Source organism: Durio zibethinus, chromosome 8 (assembly GCF_047325235.1).
Source record: "Durio zibethinus cultivar Kanyao isolate XHJ-2024 chromosome 8, ASM4732523v1, whole genome shotgun sequence".
NCBI classification, from domain to species: Eukaryota; Viridiplantae; Streptophyta; class Magnoliopsida; order Malvales; family Malvaceae; genus Durio; species Durio zibethinus.
The window spans coordinates 42,095-53,527 of NC_143169.1; the positions used below are offsets into that span (position 1 = coordinate 42,095).

Below are 11,433 nucleotides of genomic sequence, written 5' to 3' on the forward strand. Positions count from 1 at the left end.
ACCATTTTTTTTTATTTTTACTTGTTTCTCTCATATCTTAGATCAATTAAAATTAAAAGTTAAAACATATAAAATATCCTTTTAGTTTTACGTTCATTCCTCTTACATATATTAAAAATATATATCTATTAAAAAATATATCTATTAAAATATATATATATAGGAATGATTAATTTATACGGTGTAAAATTAAAAAAGTTTTACATATTTTTTTATCTATTGATTTGAATAAATCTAAATAATGAGAGAGAAAAGTAAAATAAAAAAATAGTTTATTCTTATCTTTAAATTTATTAAAATTAATGATTAAAAAAATATGTAAAATTTTCTTAACTTTACGCAACATAAATTAATTCTTCCTCGTATCAATACCAAACAAGTCAATATCAAGACAGCTCGGTAAGAGCCAGCACCCTCTACGTCAAAAAGGGATTTGATGTTAGTAATTGTTGAATGTGATGATGTGAAGCTGGTGGCCAACTCATCACTGTATGCAACAATATCACGCTTCTTTTATCTTTTCTTTTGCCTCCATCTAAGATCAAGATTCAAGCCTGTTGCTTCCCAAAGCTTTTTGCTTTGCTTTTCATTTCCTAATTTCCCCCTATACACGTAGGCCTGCATTGTTGTTCACATCATGAAATGTCAGCCGTCCGTTAAATGCTCCCATCTTCTATATATACCGCAGCCCGTCACAGCAAGACGCACTGCCTTCAAACAGTTCTCCCCCTAGTCTTTTCTTGTCTGGTCTTCTACTCTACTCTCTTCTCCCAGGCTTTTGTTCTTAACTATTGTGAGATAGTTAATACTAGTTTCTGCGATATTGCACCCATTATGGCTTGTCTAAATAACATCCGCAAAGAGGTTGGTGATTTTTTCTTTCTGCCAGTATCAACAAGCTAGCTATATATTTATAAAAGCAGATGACCCGGCCTTTACTTCATGAGGGAGCTTCTGCCAATATTATAGTATGAAATGTGGTCGTCTGTTTGAATTAGTAAAATATTTCTGTGTTGAAGTAATTTTCTTCTGGGTACAAATAACATGTTGATGCCGGAAAAATCTCCATAGTCCATATTGGATCTCGCACATATTTGGGAGGCTTTTTGTCACCCGACATTCACTTTTTCTTGGAAAGACCAAATAATCAGGTTGATGATCATGTTTTCTGAGTGTTCCCTTTCAAAGAGTTTGCAGGGCGTCTGCTGAGAATCGCTAATCCAGCACTTTCGGAACCTTTAGTTTCAAGACTTTAACCCTGGCCAGTCTAGCCGTGCAAGTATAAAAACAATTTTCTGCCTTGGGATTTGCTTTCCCATTTTGACCTTTCCTTACTTCTATTGCATTGCATAATGCATATATATTTTGTTATTTTCATTCTAAGGTCAGGGTCGGAGACAACAAATGAAAGAAATCAAAGCGTCAAAATATTTATTTTTTGTGTACTATTACTATGTGATCATAACAATATGCAAGATTTACCTATAGCCTCTAGTTGGAGATATCATCTTTACCTTTGTCAGAAAAATTAAAGAAGATAATTAAACAGACAATAGGGTCTGAAAGGTAGAGTGCACTAAAATGAAATTTTTTATCTCGACCAAAAAAGTCGGTGGTTTTCCTACCATTTTTTTTTTTGTTTCCTTTTAACAAGTAATGATTCAAATATACCGTGGTGTTGGAATTTCATTAATTAGTTAATTAATAATTAGTAATTCTTGTATGTATTTTGTTCTTCCGTGGATCGGCGCAGATGAAGAACAAACCTTCGCGTTTGTCTCTATTTAGAACAATTGTTTTTGTTAGATTTTGGAGTATTGTAGGGAAAGTTTATTACTTATATTATATATTATAGATTGCAACTGGTGACTCCATATAAGTAAATAAATAAACATTTAACAAAAAGATTTTAAATATTTTATATGTGATAAATTGTGATTAATTGAAGCGCATTAAATTAGTAATTTATCTTAATGAGGGATGTTAAAGTGCTTGAAAACTGGTAAGAAGATTTGTTATCATTTAATTTTTCTATAATTAGTGTGAGTGTTTGAATTGTTTGATTTTCAGATAATATAACGTTATCTTCATTTTAATTACTAAAATAAGAAATAATTAAATGTTGCTTTTGCCTTAGGAACATTGCTTGTTTACATTCCGACACTGTAGCAATATATATGCAAATACAGTGAATTGATGTTCTCTACTCGTCGAAAAGATGCCTAGCTAGTTTTGTTTTAAATTAATTTATTCAGTCATTCTTTTCTATATATATCCTCTTTAATTTGACGATTATACAAAATTTTAGGTAGTTAATTGTTAAGCTGTATTTGTTGAAACTATCAGGTGAGTACTAAAAAGATTGTAAGGGAGGAAGAAGTATACACCTTAGATGGAGCTGTGGATCGACATGGTCATCCTGCTATTCGAGGCAGAACTGGAACTTGGATTACTGGAATTCTACTGCTAGGTAAATCTTCATGCTTACACTGCAATACTTAAAGCAGGTACATGCATGTATGGACCGAACGGGTTATGTTTTTAGAATTCTTCAAAATAGTATTAACTCGGCATTAAATTTTTATATAATATAATTCTGGAAGAGTTTTGAGAACACACTCATAGCATCTGGCTTATATGCGTTAGCAAGCTATATATACATATTTTGTGCCTACACGGGGAAAAAATTGTGCAAAAAGGTTTCTTGCATTGCATGCAAATCGCATTTTTAATTCTGCTGGACAGTAAACAAATTACACTTGAACACGGTATTTGCGCTGGTAGCTTCTGCTCTGCTCCCCTCCCATCCTATCCTATCCTTTTTTTCTTTTTTTGAATGTCTATTATCCAAGATTCCTTTTTCTTCTTATCACAGTCACAGTAGATGAAATCTCTAACCAACAATCGTTACTTTAAAATACAATTCATTCAATTCAAACTCTTTCATCAGTTAACCAAGGGCTGGCAACATTGGCATTCTTTGGAGTTGGGGTCAACCTAGTATTATTCTTAACGAGGGTGTTGGGCCAGGACAACGCAGATGCTGCCAACAACGTTAGCAAATGGACTGGGACAGTTTACATTTTCTCTCTGCTTGGTGCCTTTCTTAGTGATTCTTACTGGGGAAGGTACAAGACTTGTGCCATATTCCAGGCTGTCTTTGTTGTTGTAAGTTACAAACAACTCCACTCAGCTTTCTCATGTACATACATATAGTCCTTTTTTTTTATCCATACAGTAGTTGAGAATTCTAATGCCAGTTTGTTTTAACACAGGGTTTGGTGTTGTTATCAATTTCATCCTCTGCATTCTTACTCAAGCCTAGCGGCTGCGGTGATGAAGACACTCCATGTGGATCTCACTCCGCTTTCCATATCCTGTTCTTCTCCTTGCCATATACCTCGTAGGCCTGGGAAACGGAGGTTACCAGCCTAACATCGCCACATTTGGGTCTGATCAGTTTGACGAGGAAGACCCTAAAGAAAGGCACTCAAAAATAGCCTTCTTCAGCTACTTCTACTTGGCTTTGAATCTTGGATCACTCTTTTCAAACACTATATTGGGCTACTTTGAAGATCAGGGCATGTGGACACTTGGATTTTGGGCATCCACTGGCTGTGCCTTTATGGCATTAGTCCTGTATCTGATTGGGACACCCAGGTATAGGCACTTCAAACCCAAGGGCAACCCTCTCTCGAGGTTTTGCCAAGTATTGGTTGCTGCAACAAGAAAATGGAAGGTTGAGATGACGCCAGGAGGAGAGCATTTGTTTGAACTAGACAAAATGGAATCTGCCATGAATGGGGCTAGAAAGATACTCCACACAGAAGGTTTCAGGTAGGTTCCTGTGCTTTCTTTTTAATTCAAAAATTGTTCATGTACTTTCTAATTAAAAAATACTTGACAAAAATTTCTAACTGAAAGGCTAATTATATCAACTTGACCGTCAAGACAACTTTATTAACAACAGGTTCATATTCATGTTTTCAGGTTTTTGGATAGAGCAGCAATCATGACACCCACTGAATATGCTAAGCAGGAGAAAAATATCGATGATCGCAATCAATGGCGTCTCTGCACAGTAACACAAGTTGAAGAAGTCAAATGCATAGTGAGACTCCTCCCAATCTGGTTATGCACCATACTCTACTCAGTGGCTTTCGCTCAAATGGCATCACTCTTTGTAGAACAAGGAGCTGCCATGAAGACTACCATTTCAAACTTCCGCATCCCGGCGGCGAGCATGTCTAGCTTTGACATACTCGGTGTGGCAATATTCATTTTCATTTATAGGCGACTTCTTGACCCTATTGTTTCAAGAATAAAGACAAAACCAAAGGGCCTCACTGAGCTCCAGAGAATGGGGATTGGGCTTTTTATAGCTATACTGGCAATGGTGTCAGCAGGACTTGTAGAGCTTTTCAGGTTAAAGCACGCAAACAAAGACTGCCCGAGCTGTGAAAATGCGAGCTCTTTGACATATTCTGGCAAATTCCTCAGTATGTGCTTATAGGAGCATCGGAGGTATTCATGTATGTTGGTCAATTAGAGTTCTTAACGGGCAAGCACCAGATGGGTTAAAGAGCTTTGGAAGTGCACTTTGCATGGCATCTATATCACTGGGAAATTACGTGAGTAGCTTGCTTGTGATAATTGTAATGAAAATATCAACAAGAGATGATATGCCTGGATGGATCCCAGAAAACCTTAACAGAGGTCATATGGACCGATTTTATTTCCTGTTAGCAGCTTTGACAACGGCTGATCTTGTGGTCTACATAATATGCACCAAGATGTATAAATATATTAAGTTTAAAGGAAGGAGTAGAGAAGATCATAATACCATTGATGGTGGTCAGGCAGCAGCAGCAGCAGCTGCAGGAGAGCTTAGAGTTTAAGGTGTATCAGTCAGTATGGTCAAATGTCAAAGGTGTTGGCACCAACATAGTGGCATAGTGGCAGTGGCATGTTTTGGAGATCAATGCCATGGGATTCACTTGTGATGGGATCTAAATAAAACGCAAAAGAAAGAATTCTTGTATAGAGTACGGAGTGTGAAGAAACTAAGAAAAGATATAGTTGGTTCTGCGATGAAACTGAGAAAAATTAATGACATGGGATTGGAATGGCATTTTTCATTTGTGTGTCGAGCTGAGCAATTTTATTATTCTAAATTAAAGACAAGTTCGTGAATCTGATAAGTTGCAATCAGAGGTGATGAACGGGTTTTCATTCGACCCAATTTCGTAAAATTTATATTCGATTTTAATTCGATTTGTATATTTATAAAATTGTAATTAATTTGATTAAAAATTAATTTAATAATTTTAATTTAATATAATATTTATAAAATTTTTTAATATAAATTATATTTTAATTATATTTAAATATAATAAGTTTATTAAATTAATAAAATCGGTTGGAGCAGATTTACTTGAATCCTTTTTTTGATTTAATGTCAACTTTAAAAGAAAATTTTGATTTAATTTGAAATTTAATTTTTTTTAAAAAAAATTATAGGATTGGATCAAACCAAAACTGATGATCGATGAATTCGGGTAGATTTATCGTCTCTAATTGCAACCTTTACTATTTTAGCAACAACTCCACATATGTACATATTCAGCAACAATCATATTCAATTATTCATATAACTTAATTCAGAGGAATTTCTAACTTTTATTTCCTTCCCAGGACATTTATTCGTTTATTTCTTTAAGATGTGTTTACTGGGTAAAAGATAGAAAAATAAATGTAGAACACTATCAAAATTATTTTTATTAGAGACTAAATTTTGTCGACCAAATTTTTTTATTAATAATTATCAACGGTTTACCTACATTTATTAAAAAAAATAAATAATTATCATTATTATTATAGATAAATTATCAATAAAAATTTTCGATGAATAATAATTCGTTGGTAATCTATTGACAAATATTTGAAGAGAATAAAAAATATTGGCACAAAAAATTTACAACGAAAATTTTCATTGATAATAAATGTTGGTAAAAGAATTAATTATTAAAAAATATATATTAAAAAAATTATATAAAATATTTATGACATATCGATATATATATTTTTATTTAAATCATATCATCAAATCACATTGTTAAAAAATTTTATTTATTTATTATAAAATAATTAATTAATTTATTAAAATAAATATTTATTATTTAATTATTACAAATAATGTATAATAAATATTAATCTTTTACTATAATATAATTATGTAATATAATTTAAATAAAAGAAATATATGTTCATTTAGTGTATCTGCTTCAAAGTTGTGAAATGTTTTGAAGAACCCTAACCCCTATTCTCATTTTCTCTCTCTCATATTTTCTCTGTGCCTCTCGCCGGCGCCTGCCACTCTTGTCTCAAGCGACCACTCTAGTCTGTCGCCTCCGACACCTTCCCCTCTTTCTTATAAATCCCTTCCCTGTCGCATATACAAACCGTAGGCAAACCCTAATTCGCTCTGTAAAAGAATCTCTCACTGACGGAGACGCGATAGCCGAACAGAAAGAAGAGACAACATGACGAAGGCAGCGCTAGCAGGCTTGAAGCCAGTCCAGACTCAATTCCTGGAATGAATATCGAACATCGAGGCTCGAGCTCTTTTACCTGCTTCAAAGTGTTGAACCTCTCCCTTTCTTCTCTCCTCTCAAAAACGATGATGTTATCGCCGACGTTGAGGCTTGGCTCTCTAACATTCTACGGTCCAACTACGTCGACTTCTTTTTCAAGAGAGCCCTCTTCAATTACTACAATTGGCCTCTTGAGTCCCGTCATGACATCTTCGGCGCCGATGTTCATCTCTACAAAAGCATTATTTTGGTTTATCTTTTTAATCAATTTAATCACATTCTAATACTTATTGTTTTGAATTAGGCATGGGTATTAATTCAATTACGAGTATGAGAAAGCGAATAAGGTTTAAAAGATAAATCATTTATCAAATAAATTCAAATATAAATCTAAAAAATTATGATTATTCGAATAATTATTTTTTAAATAATTATTATTTTTTATTTTATTATAAAATAATTATTTATGTTCATATAAATTTATTTAGAATAAAATAATATTAATTTATTAATATTTTAAAAATTAATAAGTAATATATTTACAAGATATATTTATATCTCAAATAAATTCAAATAATTATAATTATTTAAATAAATATTCATTTCAAATAATTATGATTTTTTGTATTATTATAAAATAGTTGTTTTTATTCATACAAATTTATTTAAAATAAAATAATATTAATAATAATATTTTAAAAATTAATAAGTAAAAAATTTAAAAGATAAATTCATTTAAAGAGGAAGTTCAAACAGTTATGATTATTTGAATAGTTATCTATTTCAAATAATTATTAATTTTTGTTTCATCATAAATAATTATATCTATTTATACAAGCTTAATTTGAATAAAATAATATTAATTTATTAATATTTTCAAAGAAATAAATAAAAGATTTAAAAAATAAATTTATTTATCGAACAAATTCAAATAGTTATGATTATTTGAATAATTATCTATTTCAAATAATTATAATATTTTGTTTTATCATAAAATAATTATTTTTGCTCATACAACCTTATTCATAATAAAATAATATTAATTTGTTAATATTTTGAAATTAATAAATAAAATATTTAAAAAATATATTTATTTACCGAATAAGTACAAATAGTTAAGAATATTTGATCAATTATCTATTTGAAATAATTATTACATTTTATTTTATCATAAAATTATTGTTTCTCTTTATACAAGTTTATTCGTAATAAAATATATTAATTTATCAATATTACTAAAATTAATAAGCTAAAGATTTAAAAGATAAATCTATTTAATGAGCAAATTTAAAAAAATTATAAATAGTTGAATAATTATCTATTTCAAATAATTATGAGTTTTTGTTTTATCATAAAACAATTATTGTTATTCATACAATATTACTCGATATAAAAAAATATTAATTTATTAATAATTTAAAATTTAATAAGTATAATATTTAAAAGATAACTACGTTTACTAAACAAGTTCAAATACTTATGATCATTTAAATAATTATTTATTTCAAATAATTATAACTTTTTGTTTTGTCATAAAATAATTATTTTAGTTTATACAAACTTATACGATATAAAATAATATTAATTTGTTAATAATTCAAAAATTAATAAGTAAAATATTTAAAAATTAAATCAATTTACCGAATAAATTCCAATTATTATGATTATCTCAATATGTTAGCCTTGAATTAATAAAGTATTTTGAAATCACAAAACAAAAATTTGCTAAAATTAAATTAAAATTGTCTTGAACTTAATTTAAATATTTTTCTAGTCTTTTATTAAGTTTGTTTGGGAACAAAAACAATCTTTCTCCATGGTTTAAAAACATTTTTGACCAAAAATACACGAAAGGGATTGATCCCCTCAAACACACAATCGATCCATTTTTGTTCAAACTATATTTTTCGTGTAAGTTTTATAAAAGCTAATCGATCCCCTCATCTGACCAATCAATTGGTTCAAGGGTTTTATGATCCCATCAATCCCCTCCTTTATATGGATTGATTGTTTTTCAAACAGAAGCAAAAATTGCTTTAAAACTTCAAAAAACCAATCGATCCTATTATTAGACTAATTGATCCTTTTTTTTTTTTTTGTATAAAAGTAAAACATGTTTGAAAATTTTGAAAACCAATTTATCAACCCATATACAAGATTGATTTAGTCATGTTTAAATGAAATGCATTTTAGCTTCAAAAGCTAGAACCAACCATTCCCCTCCAAAAAGGGATCGACCAGTTCAACCTTGATAAACTTATATAGTCATATTTTTTTGTTGATTTGCAGAAGCTCCAAGCATTAAATGAAACCAACGGCTCTCTCTCAATCTCTACATATAAAAAAGGGCCTCATACCACATTAAAAGCTATCAAGAACTAAGAAAACTTATTGTTTCCATTCACCATAACCTTGATTTCTACTTTAAATTTGCAAACATCTAATCTTAAAGTGTTTCTTTGAGTTTGTAAAAACACTTCAAAACTTGTATTTTGAGTTTGTAAGCTTATAGGGGAGGATAACCCTTAAAGGATTATGTTGTTGATTGTATAGAGCTTTGAAGAGTTAGATTATAATATTCAACACACAATGGATTGGATTCCTTGGTAAGTGAGACTAAAAGAGAGAATATAGGTACCTTAAGGAAAGATCAAATCTCTATAAATACCGGTATTTAATTTTTCAACTCTACCTCTTTACATTTCAAGTTGTTTATATTGTGTTTATACATTGTGTTTATTTGTTTAGAAATTGATATTTGTAACTATTATGTTAATTGGTGTTCAAATTATCAAAATTTATAATTAACCAATTTATCCCCCTTTTGGTTTAATTCAAATCTTTGATATAGCAATTGATATCAGAGCTAGTACTATCTTTTTGTAGGTCTAATAACTTAAAAGTGATCCTAAATGGCCTAAAGAAATATGATGATGAATAAAAAATAACCATCCACAAGTTACAACAATTATGGAAAGTAACAAGAAGTGTGATTTATGGCAAATGAAATGTTGTTACATCTCTCAGTGGTGAAGGTCATTCCATTGTAAGACTTCTTCTCTTTGTTAACCATAACTACTCATATTGGAAGACAAGAATGAGATTATTTATTCAAGCAAATGATTATGAAGTTTGGAGAGTTATTATCATTGGCCCTTAAATTCTAATGAAGAGGATTACAGATAGAGAGGTGATTAAGCAAGAAAGCAAATGAGATATTAATGATATCAAGATAGCACAACTCAATACCAAAACAATGAATGCATTATTTTGTGCATTAGCACCTAGTCAGTACATTAGAATTTTTTTGTGTGAAAATGTAAATGAGATTTGGGATAAATTGGCCATTACTCATGAAGGTACAAATCAATGAAACTAAAATTGGCATGCTTACTTATGATTATGAAATATTCAAGATGAAATCGAAAGAGACCATTAGTGAAATGTCAAACCTTTCCGTCAACATCATTAATAGTTTGAAGGCTTTAGGAAAGACTTTACTCAAATGTGAAGATAATTAAGAAAATTTTAAATAGTCTACTAAAAAGTTGGGAGGCTAAAGTGACAGCCATTGAAGAATCTAAAAGCCTTCCACACACTTTCTTTAGATAAACTAATAGGTTCTTTCCTAACCTATGAGTTGAAGCTCAAATAGGGACAAGAACTAATCAAGAAAGGTTGTATTACTCTAAAATCAACTATACAAGAAGAAGAAGAGGAAAGCAACGAAAAAGATGAAAATGAGGAAAAAAAGATGGTTATGTTCACAAAGAGGTTTAAGAAGTTCATGAAAATGAACAAGTTCTCAAACAAAATAGGCTACAAAAGAAGTTCATTAAAGGAAAATCAAGTAGAAAAGATAAAGACCAATTGGTGTTCTATGAATGTAACAAACCAAGCCACATCAAGTTTAATTGTCCTTTGTTAAAGAAACAAAATGAAACAAGGCTAAAGAAAAAAGTAATGGTGGCTACATGGAGTGATAGTGACTTCTCCGATGATGATGATGAAAAGGAAGTAGCTAACTTATGCCTCATGGCTCTTGATGAACCTAAGCTAAATTCTAACTCAACTGATTTAAATTCTTATATTTTTGATAAATTATAAGATGTTTTTGATGAATTAGCTATAGAATACAAAAGCATGAACATGAGGCTTAGAAAAACAATTTCTAAATTGAAAGTAGTGAATGAATATTTGATTAAGGCTAAAAATGAATTAGAGAAGGAAATTGAGGTTTTATAATTGAATATTGATGATTTGAATAAGAAAAATGTGAATTTACATAATTTTTTTTCTAGATTTTATATGGGACACCAAAAATTTAATAATATGTTTGAAACATAAAGACCATTATTTGACAAAGATGGATTAGGTTATAATGGTGCTAATAAAGAAACTCATTTAAAGAATTTTCTTGTTAAACCAAATAATTCATCAAGTACTTGTGTATATTGTCATAAATTAGGTCATTTTATTCAATTTTGTTTCTTAAAAAAAGTCACCCATAGAGATAAACTCATTAGGAGTATGTGAATTTCAAAAAAAGTTAGCACATCTCAAGATGAGATTACTAAGATGAAGTAGATTTCAAAAGGCATAAAAATTATGATTACTAACATTCAATGACCTAAAAAAATTCGAGTACCCAAAATAAAATTTTGATTATGTTTTTATAAGAGGATAAGTATTGCTATAAGGCAAATTCAAGCAAGAACAATCAATGGTACCTTGATAACAGATGCTCAAAACACATGACTAAAGGCAAGACTCAATTCAAGGACTTAAAGCCTAAAAGTGGAGGAGATGTTATATTTTAGAACAAATCCAAAAGCCAAAT

The 11,433-nt window shown here is 30.0% G+C and overlaps 1 pseudogene across 1 annotated transcript; it reads left to right on the forward strand.

Moving 5' to 3' along the window:
- Positions 1–629: 629 nt before the first annotated feature.
- On the forward strand, positions 630–5,233 carry LOC149516943 (protein NRT1/ PTR FAMILY 7.2-like; annotated as a pseudogene). Its single transcript, XR_016344218.1, has 5 exons — positions 630–864; positions 2,347–2,470; positions 2,951–3,168; positions 3,276–3,837; positions 3,991–5,233. The product of XR_016344218.1 is annotated as a protein NRT1/ PTR FAMILY 7.2-like (transcript).
- Positions 5,234–11,433: the final 6,200 nt, after the last annotated feature.